The 21,494-nt window shown below is 36.6% G+C and overlaps 1 protein-coding gene across 2 annotated transcripts in view; it reads right to left on the minus strand.

Moving 5' to 3' along the window:
- Positions 1–21,494, minus strand: part of GRID2 (glutamate ionotropic receptor delta type subunit 2) — a gene marked incomplete at its 5' end in the record, with an annotated part of 737,620 nt that overhangs the window by 632,878 nt on the left and 83,248 nt on the right. The window lies entirely within an intron of this gene.

The raw sequence follows: 21,494 nt of genomic DNA on the forward strand, positions 1-21,494 counted from the left end.
AACATAAAAATGTAACAACTTTTGTGTGAAGATTCAGGAGGGATGAGTGCCTGACCTCTTCAGGTCCTTTCCAATTCTATTAATTATGGTTTTACAAAACAAAATCTGCTTTGGGAAAAGGATACAGAGCGATGACGAAACATTCATTTGCTGAGCACTGACAGAATGGGCCAGGACCCTAAGACTGACAATAACCACATTGTACTCCAGAAACAGAATGCCTTTTAGGCTGCCTCCCTTACCCTGCCATTACCCCCAGGGAAAAACCATCAGAGATTAATTTATTCACACAATCCAAATACTGACAGCATACTTAAAAAAGCTTTAGAGATCCCTTAAAACATCTAAGACTAACACTTGATCTGATTAGAGATGAAAAAGCTTCCACGATAGTCATATGATAATGGTCTCAATACCATGAAAAGGTATCAAAGCAAGAAAAGAACTAATCTTAATTTTCATACAACCATTCAAAGCTTGCAATTACCAAACCTAGGATTTATATTGGAAAAAACAAATACCTTCAATTAATAATACATCTAGTTTAAATAATATTTTTATCATGTCTCTATTACAAAAAAAAAAACAAAACCTTGGTAGAATAACATAATCTAGGCAGTATTTCTTGCATTTTCTTTTGATTGATTAAAAATTGAAAGAAAATTTTCTCAGCCTTGAAAAAAATCATTTCAGATGAAGAAAAATCCTCAGAAGATTTTCTTTTCAGGAGGGAATGTTAAGGAAAACTATAGGTGTGTGAAAAGTGGGAGTTACAAGGGAAAGTGTTTTACAGTGGTTGCTATGAGCAACTGATATCTTGTTTCACACAGTTGCTCTGCTTTAGCTTTAGATATCTTTGTATGAATATTAACTTTTGTATTATAACCTTTACTGCCCTTTCTATTTTCAAGAGGAAAATTAAGAAAACAAAGAATCAACTCAGGAGCTTATATTTTTAACTATTCAATTTCCTACTCTATCCTTGGAACACGTTTCTTCCTTCTCCCCCTCAAAATATTTTGATGAGAAAGCAAAGTTCAACACAATAATCCCAAAGACAAGTAAATAATACTTAATTCCTACAGACACCATAAACAACCTGGTCACTAACCAACTGTTAGCAACATCTGTTACTCTCCTCATCTTGAAACTCCAGGTTTCAAACACAATTGGCCTGTTAAAAGTGCATGCTTAATAATTTTGGAGTTCATTAGCAATTTTGAAAAGTTGAGTAAAGCGAAGTCATTTAGCATTGGCCTAAAGATGACCATTTTGACAGTTTAAAAAAAAATATTTTATGTTAATCTTGTTTGTTTTGTTTTCAGAAATTGTAAAAAGATTTGTAAGTAAAATAATGGGATTTAGAAATCACGTATCTCCATGTCATAAATATACAATATGAAAATGGAATAAAGCACTTAGGATAAACAATTTAATTATAATTGTTTAATTAATTTTCTGTTTTGTTTTAAAGAACTCTGCACAAGTAATTTTGTACTAACTTTTTACTCTGTTCATTAGTACACCCAGAGCAATCCGGACACAGTTCAAGGAAAATACTCCTTTTTGCCCAAAATTAGTGCCTAGTTCTTCAATTTGCATTGCAAAAATTCCTCCCTTCTTGCTTTAATTGGAACAACAGAAACAAAGGTTAGAGATTTCTACAGGATAGGTGAAATTCATCACTCTCACTATGTTCAAGTCAACATCCTATTAGACTTTGTTTTTTTCAGAGCCCTCCTCAATGCCACAGATAATGTCAATTACTCATTGCCTTTCTGGTCAGCAGCCTTCTGACCCAAAGGCCAACACAGAACTTTTCTAATTATGCAGAACTAGAGATTTCAATTATTTCATTTCATTTAGAGATATTCAAATGAAAGAAAAAATGTTGGGATAGCAACTGAAGTCAACACACCCACAAAATGGGTACGGACACATGGGCATCACTTGTTCCTCTTGCTCTCCCTTCCCCCAGATTTTTAACAGAAAAAGGCTAATTGTTGCTGTTAAGAAGCTTTTTAGGGTTTAAATACTTATTCCTTCTAAATTTTTAAGTGAAATTTTTCTTCTGTGGAAGCAGGAACACAGTACCACTGGCATGGTGTGAGATACAAAAATGAGACCCCCACAACCAGACAATCAAAAAGACTTGGCTCCCTCCCTTGCTTTTTCTTTGAGTCTGGCACCTGGGTCTCACAGGCTTTGCTGCACACTCAGACAGTGCATCAGTAGCCACAAGATGTCAGATCTCAACAATTAAGAAGCTGAAAAATATATAGTTTGAGTACAATTTTTTACTTTTTTTTTTTTTTTTTTTTTTTTAATCTCCAGTGTTGTCATCCCTCCCGTCTTCAGGGTCCATTGCCAAGCCTGTGCTCTCAGCCCCTTCACCAAAGAATATAGCAACATACAATGTAGTAGTGTATGCACCAATGTAGCAAATAACGTGCATCTCAAGTCTCAGAGAAGGAGCCTTCCATAAAGAAGAAAATTTAAAATATGAAGAAAATGTGGTAAGGACAGAACCAAAACTAGTTTCTTAAAACCAGTTTACTCCACATCAGTCTGAAGATGACTCTTTATGGTGAAGGAAATTCAAAGCATGGAAAGAATGGGGCTGCAAACGGTTTTCATTAGAAAAAGCAGTATAAGCTTGTCATAAAACTGAATTGAAAATATATGACAATGAAATTTCCGTATCTCCAGGAATTTTCAAACCAGAAGAGCAAACAGACCAGTCCCCCTTCTACTGCCTATGATAATCCATGAATATGCATATTAACATAATGCACACTTAATGTAGATACTCTTACTGGGAAGTCATTACTATAGTCAATTATTGATTAAAACAAATAAAAAAATTCCCAATTCCTGAAGTTAACCGCTCAACTGATTTTCAAAAGTTGCCCAATGACACAGAAATCAGTAGAGCCTCGCCTCTGATTTCCAATAGACTGAACTATTGGAGTCCTAGTCCCTAAAACCTTTTTCTTTCTGAACCAACCTGTTTCTTCTGCTAACAGATTAAACTATGGTGTAGATCTCCTGCTTTCTGAGCCCAGTTGCATTTTTGCATGAGTCTTGGATGCAGTTCTACTGCTTTAGCTTCAGTGAACAAGTCACGCTAGAATAGTGTGCTAATTAATGAGGAGATGACTTATATTGACAGGCAAATATAATTCTAATTTCCAATGATGAGAAAAGAACCACAGAAAATACCCTTGTGGTTTAACTGTAACACTATCATTGATGAATAATATAAGTCCTATTTAACTATACAAAAGCTATGCACAGAGTATTCTCCATCTCCTCCTTTAATCCAAGCAGTCACTACAACTTCTTTTACAGACTAAGCGCTTCTATAATTTCCTCTTCTGCCTTCAAAAGTACAGAAAAGACTGAGTCACCCCACCACCCCTTTCAGTAACTGGATGCCTTAATTTCTTCTCTGATGTTTCAATGATATCTACACATTGCATTTTACCCACCCATTGAACTTTTTCTAAATGGCTCTGAGACCTGACTTTGCTCATTCCTCAATGCCAGATTAGCTTTCCCCATATAAGAGGGTGGTTTTATCCAGCAGTAAGGAAATGAGATTTTTTTTTTTTTTTTAATATATGCTGCAATTGAAGAAATTTGTAGGGAACAGGTACAGAGAGAGAGTAATCCAGGCATAAAATATCATAGCAAGTTACAAACCTGTATTTGACCCCATCCTAAAGCCCACATATTTCCAGATCAATCTACAAAACTGCCTCCCACCACACTCCCATTTGTCTAGAAATGATTCAATAGGTAGATTAATAAGAATTTATAAAATGCTTAGGAAACAGAAAATCAGATCAGTCCGGTTTTCCACATTTTACTTTGCTTTTTTTAATTTCATAAATGATAAAAATAGATTGATCAATTTATCCATTAATTTTATTTTCAGGTTCTCAAGCAGCTGGACACTCTTGTATAATCCGGATCTCCAATACTCCTGGGAAATATTTTAAAAAGCTGAACAGTGATTCTGTATAGGAGTCTGTAGTATGAGTTGTCTGCCTCTTTAAAAAGTCTTTATGGTACTTGGCTTAATATTGTGTTATTTCAATTTTACATAACCCACATGTCAGGAAAAGTCTGACCATAGCAGCCCCTCCGCAAGAAATACTAAGACATGGTTACACACTTTCCATACTTGCTCTGCAGACACATTTGTTTGAGTAGCAGCTTCCACTCAGAATCATAATGCCTCTCACCACCTGTTTAAAACAAACAGGACATCCATCCAAACACCACTGAACACCTAGGAACTGACTTCATATCAATGATTTTCTGTCGTTAATGTAGCAATAATTCTCCTCTGCTGCTATTATTGTTTTTCATGCATACCTGAGACTTGTTCATTTGACAGTGCTCAGCACTTGTGCATGAAGAAAAATTATCTTCTTAACAACTCAGTATCGCGTCAAAGATACAGTTCCAAGGATGGTCACAACACCAAGGCAACTAGTTAAAACTGCAAGAAGCCACGGCAGGAAGGTTAAATGGTGATATAGAGTCCTCAAGATAAGTGGTTACACTTAATGACCACTTACAGCGTTAAGCAAATACAACCCTGCTTAAGCATAAGAGTTAGAATTGAAAAGCCAGGTATGACTTTTGGTATATAGTACTATCCTCAAGAGAATAAAAAGAATGTGCTTTCAATGAGAAAAAAAGAAGGACCGGCATCAGCATGAGACACTGCTCCAGTGATAATTTTCTAAAGCTCTTCAAATACTCCAGTAAGTGTAAGTGAAAAATTACCTTGACAATAAGCAGACTGATGCTGAAAGTGTGTCCAGTGTTTCAAGAAACTATTGAGAAGTTGCTAAAACTGTCTGGCATGTGTCTTACCTCTGACAATCTTAACCTCCTTCTACTAAACTAAATGTATGCTAAGGTCATCTTTTGCCTTTATAATTCCTTCATATAACTTTAATAACTAAAGTGTAGGGGAGGTTAGGCTGGTTATGTGTAAAATTAGGAGGAGTTGTTAATGTTCCACAGATTTATTTTTAATCTTTCAGAGAGAAATACAAAATTCAATACAATCAAAGAAAATAAGGTGATAACCACTACTGTTAGTCTCTTCTTTGGAATAAAAAATTAAATGGTTTCAAAGAATTTTCAGGAATTTCATCATGCCAGAAAAGCTCCTTTGGAAAAATAAATGCTTGCCTCCTCTTGGACAACACCTGAACTCCAGAATTCACATTTTCAGTCAAGTCTTTGAGATGGCTATATCATTTTTAGCTCTGCTGTCACATTTTCACCTACACAGATATCAGGAAGATATATTTCCTTCTCTTATGCTTAAATTAGTTCTTGGTCTAAGGAACCCTAACTGCATAATACTTCTGCTCCCCTAAACTAAAGCAATCCATCTCCATTATAACCCTGTCATTCCTGGAAACATTGCTTCTATTCACAGTGCAAAAAAATCACTCTTCACCTGAAGACCTGACTTAGTAGACACTTCTTTCAGCAACCCTTTTTCCTTTTTAGCATGGAGCTTGGCATTCTAAAGGCACACAGATTAATAATGAATTAAATATCCAGGTGCAGAGTGGAAAGGTCTTCAAGACAGAGGAGGGAAAAGTAGACACAGCTCTAATAAAAAAAGGTAGAAAGCAAAGTGCAACACTATTAACTATGGAAGACTACTTCTGAATTTCTTTGCTCTTTTGCTCTCTTTCCACACAGTGACATCTTGTCGTAAACCTACAGATTGTTTTGTGATTGCATTTGCATGAAAAAATGCAAAGCTAAATGAGGTTGCACTTGTTTTTCCATGGTCAGCTGACACATCTCTAGTTTTCAGTACCTTGTAGTTTTCACATGAAGACTACTTGCTATGCAGTGCAGGTCTACTTCGCAGCCAGACTTTTACACATCCACTATCCCCCAGAAGCCCAGGAATGGAATGAGTCATTTCATTGGGCTTATATTACTTGATTGCTTCACAGTTTCCTAATGATCAGCACATTGAAAGGAGAATCCAAATATTGTGAGAGGAATAGCAATGACGTTGTGTTTTATGAGGCTGTTCAGGAGTGCATCTGATGTACATAGCTCAAGAGCCCATAAATCTTTGACATTAGCTATACTGCCTGCTGCTTTCTTACTAATAATGGGGGAATAATACCTTTTACCCCTTTTCTCAATTAGTTGAATTAATCAATTATTTATAGCTGTATTTGAGGTAGATATTACTGACCCTGCTGTTTTTTCTTGGAATTTGGGACCTGGATGCCAGAACATATTAACAGAGATTAAACACAATTTTATCCTTCTTTGTTGAAGTGAAAGATAAGAATCTAATATATTATCTGACAAAGGGACTAATTATTTCCTAAACAGGTATCCTACACAGCACATATACTTAGTCTGAGCTCTTGTGAGTAACACACATCATCTATTCAGAGGTTCAACAAGGCCAAGTGCCAGGTCCTGCACTTGGGTCACAACAACCCCATGCAATGCTACAGGCTTGCAGAAGAGTGGCTGGAAAGCTGCCTGGCGGAAAAGGACCTGAGGGTGCTGGCTGACAGCTGGCTGAACATGAGCCGGCAGTGTGCCCAGATGGCCAAGAAGGCCAACAGCATCCTGGCCTGTATCAGAAATAGTGGGGCCAGCAGGATGAAGGAAGTAACCCTGTGCTCAGCCCTGGTGAAGCTGCACCTTGAACACTGTGTTCAGTTTTGGGCCCCTCACTACAAGAAGGACATTGAGGTGCTGGAACGTGTCCAAAGAAGCGCAATGAAGTTTGTGAAGTGTCTAAAGCACAAGTCTTATGAGGAGCAGCTGAGGGAACTGGGGTTGTTTAGCCTGGAGAAGAGGAGGCTGAGGGGAGACCTTATCGCTCTCTACAACTACCTGAAAGGAGATTGAAGCCAGGTGGGTGTCAGTCTCTTCTCCTGAGGATGAGAGGAAATGGCCTCAAGTTGCACCAGGAGAGGTTTAGATTGGATATCAGGAAAAATTTCTTCACTGAAAGGGTCGTCAAGCATTGGAACAGGAGCAGCCCAGGGAAGTAGTCTAGTCACCATACCTGGAGGTATTTAAATGATGTGTAGAGGGTGTGCTTAGGGACATGGTTTAGTGGTGGATTTGGCAGGGCTAGGTTAATGGTTGGACTTGGTATCTTAAAGGTCTTTTCCAACCTAAATGATTATATGATTCTATGATTTGGCTAAAGGCATAGTTCAACCAATAAAGAGGTTTTGATTTATATAGACATGTATACACACACAGAGGTGCACCTGCTCACACACATATATTCCTTTTGCCATGAAGTAGAAAATGTGCTTAGAAAGTAAAGCGAAAACTGCAATTAAATATGAAATTTTATTAAGTCCTCCCTTTGCTTTGTTCTAAGGTGGTTTTTTTTAATTCATTCCTAGGAAAAAAGTCACACTACTTCCACTGACAACCTAATGTGTTCCTATCATAGAATACAGGTTATTTCACATTAAAGAAGACAATTCTAAAAGCAGAGACACCAAGAAAAGAAATAACACCACAAAAAGTAAAAACAAACCAAACAGAATTAGATTCAGGCAGATGACTAGCATCAGCTCCGAGATCACCGAAATTAGGAGTCTGCAGCATGCATTAGAACTACAGACCTACATGCAATAAGTGCAATATATGTATTCCAGGGTATTGTCTCTGCTTTTTAGATGTCACTACACTAGTACAAATAGGCTATGAAGTGTACCTATGTTTTATCTGTAGTCATAGATTCAATTATATTTGATATGTTGACAGATCTTTAGTGCTCATTCAAGGAACTATTCACCACCAATTTACCATCTAACTTTCCTCTTTTTAAAAATAAGGAGGAAATAATAAGCTGAGAAAATAAACTGTTCTTGGCGACATTCTTGAACATTGCCACTACAAACTAATGAGATCTAAGCAATGTGTAACACTTATGTTTCATCTAATGGGAAAAGAAAAACCCACAGCAATAACAAAAAACAGATTAGTCTAGTTGTGTAAAAGCTTTGGTGACAGGTACAAGCACTGTACCAGAACATCTACTTTGATTTTTGTGAGGTTTTTGCCTTCCTTCCTTTTTTTTTTTTTGTTTGTTTGTTTGATTTTGGTTTTGGGTTTTTGTTGTTGTTGTTTTGAGGATTAGAGAATTAGGTTAGCAAGTAAACTAAAAGCCAGCCACTAAAAAGCTAGGCGTGTACAATGAGGCAGAGCCATCTTTACATTCCCTGTGTAGAATTAATGTATATTCATTTAATGTGCATCAACTACTTGATCACTTCTTTCCAATTTCTATAGGCAGGCAAGTGCCTTTAATATAGCTACTTTGGATTGTCTCAAACTGGCAGGACCACCGTTACTGAAAATAAACTGCCAGGCATGACATGGCTTACAGGTTTTTTTGTGTACTTAGATTAAGGTAAGGAGAAACTTTCTGGATCCATTATTATACTCAATACCTAAACTCAGTCTTGATGTTCTCTAATCAAAATAGGCTAATAAAGATATTGATCATCTTAATTTTTACAGTTTTGTGACAGTGTTCTCGACAAGGCTAAATGCAACACTAAGTCTGACACTTCCGACAGTGGAAGTCTGATAATAAGAAAATTGTACTGGATATCTAGTAAAAAGGATTCTTCACTACCTTCCTACATAGATTTCACAGTTTTGGGAGGTCCAGAGACCATTAAAATGCTTGAGAGGATTTAGCAGTTCTCCAGTACTGATGCTTGCCCAACTGTGGCACAAAGCTGCACTTTCTTCTTACTAAAAAGTGCCTGGGCAGCCAGTCTTCAACTCATTTTGTTTTACTTCCCTTCTTGCCTCTTCCAGCTGCTTTGACATCAGAGAGACAACTCTGTTCAAACACATGCCGGGTTTGGAAGATACCTGTTAGAAATACATATTTCAATTGTTCTTCCACCTCAGAAACTGGAATGGACAAACCAAGGCATGAGAGCCAATGGCAGCATACTCGCACACCTAGACAACTTCCATTTGAAATCCCACCATGACTGTAGGGCTTGGCCTGAGGACTGAAAACAGTTATAACATTTTCACTTCCACTAGAAGGCCTGCCACACAATAGGCTGCTTAACAGCTAGCTTAAAAGATTCTTCTATGAAAGGGCTTCAGTAAATGTGACAAACTATACCATTCATGGTAAATATATTGAGATTTAAGAAAAAGCAGCTTTCTCCTCCCTCTGGTTCTAAGCACCGAGAGAACTACTGACTCCCACATTAGGAATCCTTTACATGTTAATGACGTAACCAATTACCACTAAAACAAAACAAAAAAACCTCACTCAAAAGCATTGAGTCAAGTACAATATTGATGTCTAAGAATCTTTAAACTTTTCTTCCTACAGTAGAACTTGACACGAGTTGAAAAGCTCCTCTCATTGCTAAGATGGCAAGATGTTTTGATGATAACCTAGAACAACCTAAGCAACAGAAAAACTGAGATTTAAATTCCCTTAGGTTTAAACACACAAGTTGTTCTTTCAGCTGGCTGGCAGAAATCTCCTGCTCCACCACATTTATAATGAATGTTCCTCTCTCAGGTGGGTTTTATCCAAAGGAAAACCAATCGGAGCTTCCTACTTGGAATTACCATTACAAACATAATCATTCCACAGTCGATTTTACAACAAAAGAGATTTCAAATGACTCCAAGAAGAGATGAATATACAGAATCTAACTTTTCACTGCTTGTGAAGTCCTCCATCCTCACATGGAACGATCTGCAGTCCCTTTGCACACATATGCCATAGTAGAAAATCAGCCCCTGAACCCTTTCTGAACCACTACTGCTTCCTTAGCCACGTCTCCAAGACTGAGCTACTTCTAGGTTTTTCCCTACAAAGGGCTTTCATATTTCCTTTCACTAGATCTCAGCTTTCACTGCAATGCACTTATTAGCCCTGCCCAGCATCCATAAGTAGCTAAGCATACCAATATCAACGAATCATATAGGAGTTATCTCGCCAGTAACATTTCCATCAAACGAGAGAAACATTAACGTAAAATGGTACGGATCTATCCTTTCAGTTCCTTAACCTTATCTTAAGTATGAAGCCAAGAATAAAATTAAGCTTCTTATCAGCACTTCCATGTACCATATATACTATACGGCTACTATTGCTAAAGAGCTCAGCAGCATAAAACTAAATCTAGTAAACTTGCCTTCCTGCCTGTTTGTATTATTTATAACAATTACCAGGGGATGGAATGCTAGCAAGTTCTTTTCCATTTGGACATGGACACTGCCAGTTGACAACAGTGATAAAGTTGAGAGTGTTAGAAGAATTACATTTGTAACTGCTTTGAGATCTTTGTGCTTTGACGAAAGATATCCAAGACGAGCCAGCAGTTAAATAAAGCACAGATTAAAAAATTGTGTTTAGTATTTTTACCTTGGCAATAAAGGTGTCTAGATCAATACGCAATGGTAAAAAGCTTTCAGAATAATTTAGCTCCTTCTCAAAGTGTTCTACAAAATAGTATAGTTAGACCAAATTCAGGAGCAGAAAGACAGATGAAGTCACTATTAGAATTCATTTTCTTTATCAAAGTGAAGTGATTTTAGGTGGCCTATAGCACATACAGAGTAATATTAAAAAAAAAAGATTCAGAAACTTCATGCAGCAGGATCTCAGCAGGCCTCAGAAAATATAACCTATAGCTCACAATGAAATAATTCCAACCAGTTTGGGATGGAAAAAGAGTTCATTTCCTGTCAGAGAACAAAAATACTCTCACTTATCCTTGATAATTTTTTTCCCTCCAATGGAAAATATTTTTTATTATTATTGGCAATTTTTTTTACAAAGTTTACTGTCATACCTGTAGTACTTGACAAAACATAGCATCACAGGAAGTGCTTTTAGAACCAGTTCTTTATTTTGGGGGGGAATCCTCTAATAGGGACAGGGCCCACATGATGAAAAAGGTGAACGCGAAACAAATGGAAGCGGAATGCAAGGGATGCAGACTCTCTAATAACAGATACATCTGTTTTGAGATACTCCCCCAAATGGCTGCAGCTCACTCTTAGCCCCATTCTATTTTCTTTTTATTTCCATGGCACAGACCTGTTGTAAATGAATGAAGATAAATAAAACAGACTTCAACATCATAACTACTCTTCTGTTTTCACAGCTGTATCTTAAAACATGTATCATCATACGTTCTCAGATTCTATCCTGTACATATCCTGTTGTGTATTTTAAAAGAACAGTCCAGTAAATCAAGATTCCCTCCTGTAAGAGTGTTCTGTGGCTACCCTTATATAAGAATATTGATAAGTACAGATTCTTAAATAGATAAACTGATTATGTTCTAGAATACAGGTATATTAAAAAAAGACACAGGCCAGAATTTAAATCTTACCCTTTGCAAGGCGGGGGGGGGGGGGGGGGGGGGGCACAAGAATCATAATTCTGACCTTACATTTATTTTCCAGTTTCATTTAGACCATTAGTATCAAGGGTGAACTATGCTAACATAAGCAGTAACAGTTTCTGCCACAGACTAGGGTCAAAAAACAGGATAACCAAACCATAATCAAACTTACAGAAAGCTCAGAATTTTAAAATCCAATCCATTTTAGTCTCTGCCAGGCTTTTCTGAGAAATAAAAAAATGAAAGTCACAGGCAATCATTGTTTCTGCAGCAAAACCAACACACAGAATAGGAATAGCCAGGTGGGGAGGAGGAAGACAAAATAGACAAAATTATTCACATGCTGCTTTTATTTATTCCTTGGAAAGCACTGCAACTGCAGGGGATCCAGAGTAGATGTTCACTTCCAGAATTAATGTTATGTAGAAAGAAAAAACATGAAACTCTTCACACTCTGATTTACTGCTGACATGCATCCTGTACATACTTAACTGCATGTGGACATCATTCTTTTAAGCACTTGGCAAACCACTAAGCACAATATCTTATCCTTCACTGAAAACAGCTCAATAAAAAACTGACAACAGTTGGTTTGTAAGTATAGTCATCAAATTAACAAAATGCTTTTTTGTTCAGAAAATCCATTATTTAAGGGGAGGCAAGCAGGTGAGCATAACGATATACAGCCAACTGACTGGGACAATTACGTATTTGTAGGAGTGACTCATTTCTCTTCATACTTAAGTGCACATTGTACAGATGGAGTAATCCATTGATATTCAAGCTTTGTGTGTTAACATCATGCGTCCTTTTCAGCTAGATTAGGATTTAAGTCAGTGAGTCACAAGTGGTACAGGTAACTGGTAAGGGATGAAGACTATTCATGTGGCTAGTTGCAATGACTCCCCGTTCTTCACAGGAAAGATTCCCATCAACAACAGTTAACTTTATCACAATAACCAGCCTACCTCAAAAAAAAAACCACAAAAAAACCAAACCCAACCACCAATGCCACATAAACTAATAATGCAAGGGGCAGCATGGTGGAGCACATGAGAATAAAATCTTTATATTCTTACCAGGCCTCACTATCAGCATGTCATCTATCTTTACAGCACAAGTGCTCTCTGATTTTTTTTTTTTTATTTTTTTGTCTTTTGTGTGAGCAGATTTGAATTTAGCACATTTTAGGCACACTAGAAAACAATTGTGATGTCTCTGTAAAACTTAAAAATACCCTTTTGTTTAAAGCGTGTATAAGACACTACATTATCATCACATTTTACTTCTGAGTAGTGCTACTTATATTAGTAGTTTGATAAATTTCTGTGAGTTCATTACCTAGGTGTCAGACACTAGCTAGAATCAAGTGCCTATATTTTAATTCTGAAATCTCTTTCTATACAAAACAGCCATCTTGTACAATATTATTAGGACCTATCCTATTTATACAAGGGGACCTGAATCCATGGGATAAACAGGATAAAACCCACAGGCCTAAAAGAAAGGCAGGGGGAGAGAGAGAGAAGAAAAGAACATAGAGGGGAGATACTATACCTTATTATTTTAAGTATTTCTAGTTCCTTACTTGAAGTTAGAAAGCTGTGCTTGCACTGGCATAACCCAAATTATAGCTTGGCATAACCCAAGTGGTGTACAAGGAAGGATATCCAGCACAAATAAAGGACTGAAAAAAAGCTCAAAGAGCCAAAAGGCTAATATTGTGTACCGTAAGAGAAGAATAATTTTCAGCCTATTTTAAAATAGCAATAAGACCCACTAAGAAAGGAGATGCCTGAGACTACATAGAGCTCTAACAACTATTACGACTCTAACAACTCTAAGAGTATTTCGAGCTAGACAACTATTGGTACCACACACTCAGGCAAATGTGAAACTGCCCAGAGACCTAAAACATATGATATATGTGAACGTGAGAGAAGAGAACAGAATCTCAAAAGAGAAGGAAAACAAAATGAAGAAGCAACAGCAAAAAATAAGAAAAAGTCTAGGAAGAGACAGCTGGTATATTTTAAGACAAACACAGCCTGAAAAATGCTGGCTGATGTCAGCAAAGAAGCTCCCTCTTATTTGATTGCACTAATGCATGGAGAGATTGGACTTAATACATCCTTTGTACTTAACTAGAATTGCATCAGAGTTATCTATTTTCATCAACAATTTCTCCTCACTGGAACAATCCACAGATAATGTGACCAGGCTTTCTTTTTTTTAATGTACATTGTATCCCCTCATGTGATTGTTTTCCATCTCCCTTTGTTAGACTGCAGTAACAGCTGAGGCCCTTCATTCTTTTTGGTGATTTGGTACTAGCAAAGGTACACTCTTCATTTGGTACTAGAAATAAGTAATCAGAAGAGATAGGAAAAGTCTTATGTTCTAGGATGGGACATTCTTATCCATGTAAAAAAAAAAAAAAAAAGCATCTTAAAGGTGCCCTTTGTAATAAAAACTTTATACTCTAAAACTATTTCAGACACCCAAGAAGTTCAGCTGCCTTCTCTCAGAGCTGCAATTTGTACAGCCATGATTTCTGGTACTGGAAGCAGAATTTACAAGTTATTTTCCAAGTTATGTTCGGTCATATTTCCAGTTCTAGTTCAGTTATCTACTGAAAAAGCTTATTCTTTCAGACCAGTATCCTGAAGAGCTTCTGACAATGCCTTTTAGGATTTACTATGTAATATAAAAAAATATACCAGATACATGAAGTGATTTTTGTTGGGTAGCGTTTATCCAAAAAACAGCTTAATGTTACCTCAGGAAGCTCAGCTGGTAGGAACTAGCTCATCAGCTTGTCAGCTAATCCACTTTCATAACGGCAGTCTGAAGATTGTTATCAAAACTAACGCAAACCTAAGACACAATGACCCTGTACCCAGGATCAAGCAACCCTTCCCCCCCACCTCCCCATACAGTGGTATATAGTATTAGTGAAAAAGCCAATGACATCATAAGCATTGTTGTCAGAGACAAGACTACAAAAACCGTCTCTAAAATGGAAAGAGGCAATTTGGACAGTAGTGACCAAATGTAACTTTGCCAGTGTAGTGCACAGCGGTGCGTGAACTTGCAAGTGATTTGGCCCATCACCTTCTCTAGTCCCACAGAGCTATAAGGAGGGGTTTTAGAAGCGGTTCCAGTTTCCATTGAAGTTTCCGTATTTCAAAGGAAGGGGTTAAATCTTCCTCAAATAGACTGAGCTTAAAAGAAAAAGGGAAGAAAAAAAAAAATCCATCCCCCATGTATTCACAATCAATGTCTCACCAGGCACAGAGTATGTGAATTACACCTAGGTGAGGCTCTAAGCACCTTTCAGAAAAAAAAAGAACAGAAGAAAATGCATGCACATTTGAGGGTGGGGAGGAAATGTTTGCTCACCTCTGCATACAAACATTTCATAGGTCTCTTACTTTTAGGTCCTCATTTACAGGATTTACCCAAAATGCAAAGTTCCAGAAAAAAACATAAAAGACTTACTATTGCCTCAAAATGTTTCTCCATCTCCTGGTTTCAACTCTAGTCAAAAGCAACCTTTTTGTACTCTCAACCTTGTTGTTATTTTAGACCTCTCGTTTTTCTCTTCAATATTTAACTTATTTCTGTAAGTAGCCCCAGTACTACTTTCTCAAGGAAAAAAAAAACACTGTGATTGACCAGGGCCTTGTTACTTTAGGAAGCAAAAATGTCTCCATACACTTGCTTTTCCCTTAACAAAGTAGAACCATGACTTCCATGGTACACCTTTATTCTAATACCTATAGAAGTTTCTTTCTGAAATGGCACTTGGTATCAGGCTGAATTTTTTCCGCTTACAAAGACAACAACAGTAATTTCATAGTCCTTAGAACACAGTAGTTCACTTTGTATTCTGCAAGGATTTTTCTTTTGATTTTGTTCTAGCTTATCTTCCTTTTTAATCCCCATAATCTCTGCACAACCACAAGCTATTAGCATGTTTTTCAAATTTCAAGTTCTGTCTGAACTCCATTAAAGTTATCACTTTCTTATTTCAGGTCTTGACATCTTATCTTTTTATCGTCTACCTGGCTCACATTGCTCATCTTTGCAGCATGAAAAGACCCCTTGCCACAACATTTTCTCACAGAACCTTACATTTATTACTGTACAACAATGCATTTTAATTTCATGTGGATTACAATTCATTATTTCATCAGTTACATTTATAATTTGAGACAGGTAGTTTTTAAATTAACAGAAATAACAAAATATTCAATAACAACAGGGAGTAAAAAGCCAAGGAATCTTTAAAAGTTTATATTTAAATTCCTATTTAAAAGCAAAAAACTACTGCATCCTCCATTGAGGAACTGTTGTCAGTCACCACAGTTTCATTGGTATTCATTTTGGGTGAGGAGAGAGGCAAGAATTGCAGACAGGAGAAGAGGAATATGGTTTGCATGCAAACTGACCTCCTGCAAGGTTAAACAAAGATAATTTTAGAAGCTGTTCCCAGCAAGGTATTTATGCAGGTTTCACTGACCTAAGTGAAAACTTTAAACCAAAAAATCCACAATCTTTGAAATATAAGCAAATTTTAAAGAGGGTTTTGGGCATTTACTTTCAGCTAAAAAAAGAGGAATTCTCTGTATCCACATACAAATGAAGCAGCCAACAGGTTAAACGTGCAATATGAGAGCTTTCTATAAAATTACTCTTTTAAAAATAGTGTTTTATTATGGTCCTCTCTTTAATACAGACAGGGTCACAAATACCAATTCTTTTATGCATTTAGATATAGAATTCACACCACAAAAAACATGCTATCTCTCCTCCCACTGTCTTTCAATTCTACTGAGGTCTTATAAAGCCAAAATGCTGCAAACCTGGACAGATCTTAGGTAATAAGAGACAATCCAGAGCAAGTCAAACTTTCTTTTTATTTCTCAATATTACCAAATTCTGATTCCGAGTCATCCATAATCCATTTACATTCCCATATATGTGTCATAGTCATCTCCATGGAATACAAGTTCCAAAACACTTTTTTCATCCTGGACTGGCATTTTGACAAACCACCAGATTTCCATCACACTGCTGCTGTTGTCTTCCAAACTGCTACTTCTACTAAGGAAAAGGACTAACACTTGTCACTGAACCTTAATATACATATTTTATACAATGTATCTTCAGCAATGATAATGAGAATCATATCACTTCTAGGTACTTCAACCATTTTTAAAACATAGATAATATGCAGCACTTAAACCGTATCTTATTGGTGCTGCAAGTAAAATGATAAACATCACTGATATCCTCAGATGAAAGGCCATACACAGACATACAAGTCGGTGTCCCTGGAGTCACAGCTGGAAAAATGCAATTACAAAATTGCTAAAAATATTTTAATACATATACTATCATATACGTTCCTAGTTATGTTGGGTACCAGAAACCTATGACTGGAAAATTCTGTTCTCCAGCTTCCACTGACTACGTTAGTAGTGAAGCAGAGTAAGAAGCTCCATTTCAATGAAGGATAATGTGGTATAGCACCTCTTTTGGCAAAAATGATTCAGAAATCAGCAGGCAGACCAGAAGGATCTGCATGGCACATTATCCTGCCCACTGGTTCACAACATTGCCCTTAATGTTACCTTAGTCTGTGATGAAGCAAACACCAGTGTTCAAAGTCAAGGCTCTAGCACTTTACATTTTCAAGCAGTATTTCACCAGCTGCTTTTTTCAGTTTTATTTTTTTTTTTTAGCAGTACCTTCAAAAGTGGTCAGACAGACCACAGCTTGAGGTCATCAGCTTTCTCCACATTCACATAACATTAATTTTAGACAACTCAAGTTTTCACTAAAAAAAAAAAAAGGTGATAAAGTATTTTATTTCATTTAAGCAGTTATAAAATTGTAATGTGGAAAAGTGCAAATCAAACACTTCTGTAAAAACTAAATCAAGGATTTTATTATCAAAATGGAAGAAGCAGAGATTCTTCTACATCTCAGTATTCTCACATTCAGAACTGTATTTCAAAAACAATCTGGTAATTCATTATCATGTATACATAGCATTCAAATAATTTTTGTATTGTGAAAATTGAAATTGAAACAAAATATGAGCCTATAGTTCCCCCAGTGAGACTGAGAAGTCCATCATTAAAAGAAGAGATCTTCTCTCATGATTTTGTAAATAAACGCTGCAGTGATATGCCAGCTTTATACACCATTTGGTTTAACATTTTACAATAAACTCATCACACCAGAATGCTGGATATCCTAACGTAGACACAGAATGCTGAGCAATAATTAAATAACATCAAACTAAAGTTTTGGTTTTTTAATTAAAAACAAAACAAACAACATCAAAAGTTGAAGGCCTGGATTTTTCTTTCTTTTTAAAAATACATTCACAATAAACTTGACTTTCTTCAGTTGCCCTGCTCCAACCTGCAGTCCAAACACAACTTCAAAGCCTTGAATAAATGAAGGCTCTAACCAAGAAGAATAATTTTCCATGTTGTGTTCATCTTTTCTGTTATGTAGGAATGAGACACAGTCCTACTGTTTCCATAATATGACTCTGTGATGTTTATATATATAAGGACAGAAAGCCTAGCCTCTGACATGAATTTGCTCCAGCTAACCAGTGTCATAAGAGACTTACATAATTTGGAAGAATTCTTGATGGTTTAATCCTTCCATTTTAATGAAGCTTCACTTTTGAGATGTTACTTAAAATCTGATTTTGCATTGGACCAAAAGGTACTCTGCTAATGCAGAAGAATAAAAAGTTCCATATACTGTAGTAGGAATTTCCTTGATACATTTTTCTTACATAAACTTGGTGTAGATTTATAGTATTGACACTCTGCAGAGAATGAACATAAATGTATTTTTCATTTTCTTTGCCTTTTTTACAAGGAATGAATTATCCCATTTTCACTGGACACAAAGGGGGAATGTGTAAACAGGTCATGCCATTAAAAACTTATCAAGGTGTTTAAAAAATGCATCTTGAATAGTATATAACCAATAATTTAAAGCTGTTTCAAATAAAAGAACAGACTGCATATCTAGATTTGCTAAGAGGACCAGCATTCTTCAAGAGGTGTGATAGTATATGTGTGAAGAAACAGGTCTTCCTTCTCACAGGCAGATGTCTGCCTACTAGAAGGTGGATGCTGCTGCCATATTTTCAGTTTGCCAATAACAGATAATTCTATTTCTCGTTGATGGTGTTTAATTTCTTTAAGCCCCGAGATGGGGACTTTCCATACGATCTCTTTTTTAGAAAAGATGGAGGCTAATGAAAACCAAGTTTCTCATTCACACACCAATTTACATTTGAGAGAAATGTGATCAGGGAGATCATCTTAATGAGTTTAAAAAAAAAAAAAAAAAGAAAAAATTTAATTAATTAAAAAAAGCAATTGTTCAGACTACGCATTTGGAGAGGTAGTGTGCGTTAGTTTTGCAGCCATACATGCATCCAGAAAATCATGGCTGTTACTATAAAATTATTTGCAAAACCTTTAAAATGGGGATAGGTCAGTAATCACAGTGGCAGACCGGTCGCTTCTATTTATTTTAGAGTGAACTCCTATTCCTACCTATCAATGGAAAGACTGAAGCAAGAATCCAACAATAGCTTTGTTAGAAAGCTGCCATTCATAGAATATCCCAACATTTTAGTTATTCCTTTGTTTTGACTACAACAAAAGTAAGTTTCCCATGAAATTCTATTCTGAAAATATTTGTATTTTTTGACTACTGAAATGTGAATGTAAACTTAGTATTGTCAAATTATTCAATTCTGATTAAAATGTTATTTTTCAGTAAGTAAAACTGCCGTCCCTTCTGTACATTTACATTAATTTCTAACATTTTTACAAGAAGATTTTTATTTCATTTTAGTCTGGTTATTCTACATTTACTGGCATTAAAATATGAAATATTTTAGCAAAGGAAACTATCTTTTTTCTCTAAATACAGCTTCTGAACTCATTTGTTTTTTTGCTGTTGAAAACTGTCAAAATTACATTCATACATATCATGTGATTTTTTTAGATGAAGTATCTCTGAAGAGTAACTATTCTATTTGAAAGTCTGAATCAGTTCTAGATGTCAGGTGCCTGCTATGAAAACAACATGGAAACTTTCACCCTGCCTTTGCTACACCCACCCAGTGCCAAAGATTAGAAGAGCAGTGTTACCCTGTAGACTTCCAAGCATAACAATGGCCTTCACTGGAGAGAAAAAGCAACCTAGCAGATGAAGAATGCACAGGTTCAGATCAAAAGTAACTAGAGGGGAAAAAGCATATAGAGAAAGAAGGCAATAAACACATGCTTAAAAAACCTACATTGTAGGCATCTCGAACTTCCTTAAGTTACTTGGGAAATTTATTGAATACTGATTCTTCAGGTAGGAACAACAGAAGCTCAAGGTCTTTATTTAAAGTATGATGCATTTAAGTTTAAGTCAGGGCTTAAAGCATTTTATTAAAAAGTCTACACAACTTTTTATTTTCTGACAAAGGGAAGCAAATATTCTAATGGCCTTGCAAGCTGGACTTTTAAAGTGAGAGACAGACATATAATAATAAATTTATGTCTCAACAATATAAAATGTTTTTGTGTTACTGGGAGAGAATATCTTTGCCCCCATACAGGATGTACTAATTTGTAACTCCCAACCACAAAATAATGAGGTGCCAGAACAGAAGCAGCAGAAAAAAACCCTAGTGAATTAGACTGTATGTTTAACTCCAGTCTCAGCCTACACAGAGAATAGGTGAAAAGAGACCTGTATTGTTAGTTTCTGGTGCATTCAATCAGCTTTCTTTATAGGCTAGTTTTATTATTTTTCATAGCTGCAAAAGTTCAAATATCCCAATAGCAAAAGAATGTGAGATTCCTTGGAGGTTTTTGAATGGAGTTTTGGGATGAGTTATTCCCAGAAAAATTTCCAGTGCTACACCACAAAGGTGATCCACCAGAGAAAAAAGATAGATTAGAGCTGTTGGCCAAAAGAAAAGCAACATTTTCTGATACACTCAAAACATTCACAAGTGGTCAAGTAGATACCATTCAGTGCCATTTATCTTGAAGAAAAAAAAAAATTTACTAAGGTAGCTAGACAATTGAAAATATTTTTTACTTAATTTATTATAAAAACTTTTCCTAGCGTGAAAAGCAAAACACTTGGATTCTTCCAGTTGCAACATGAAAGTCATCCCACCTTTATGAAATTGCCTGTAAAAAATGCCAAATAATTTTCATTTGCTCTATTCCATCCCACTTTTTGAAGAATAAGCTGAAAACTATTACAAGCTGCTGGTTTTAGACACATTTAATGTATCAGTAAAATGCTAGTTTTATATAAACATCAGTAATACCACGGTCCGCTCTATGAAGTAACTAGGCTAAGCAATAAATCCACTGGATTTCTTTGATTTTCTACTGCCAGAATGGGAAAAGCAGTAACAACAGATGAGGAGAAGGCTGAGGTACTGAATAACTTCTTTGCCTCAGTCCTCACTGGCAGTCTCTCTTCCCATGCCTCTCAAGGGGATGAGTTACAAGACAAGGACTGCAGGAGCAAAGTCCCTCCCACCGTAAGAGATCAGGTTTGTGACCACCCGAGGAGCCTGAACATGCACAAGTCTATGGGACCTGATGAGATGCATCCCAGAGTCCTGAGGGGATTGGCTGGGAATCTCCATGCTATTTGAAAAGTCCTGGCAGTCAGGTAAAGTCCCTGCAGACTGGAAAACAGGAACATTGCACCCATTTTTAAAAAGGGCAGCAAGGACCACCCTGGGAACTACTGACTTATCCACCTCACCTCTGTGCCTGGGAAGATCATGGAACAGATCGTCCTAGAAGTTATGGTAAGGCACATGGAGGACACGGAGGTGATTTGAGACAGCCAGCATGGCTTCACCAAGGACAAGTCCTGCCTGACCAACCTAGTGTCCTCCTGTTGTGACAGAGTGACCACATCAGTGGAAAAGGGAAGAGCTACCGATGTCATCTATCTGGACTTCTGTAAGTCCTG

Source organism: Phaethon aethereus (genome assembly GCF_964289735.1).
Source record: "Phaethon aethereus genome assembly, chromosome: 4".
In the NCBI taxonomy this organism is placed as follows: Eukaryota; Metazoa; Chordata; class Aves; order Phaethontiformes; family Phaethontidae; genus Phaethon; species Phaethon aethereus.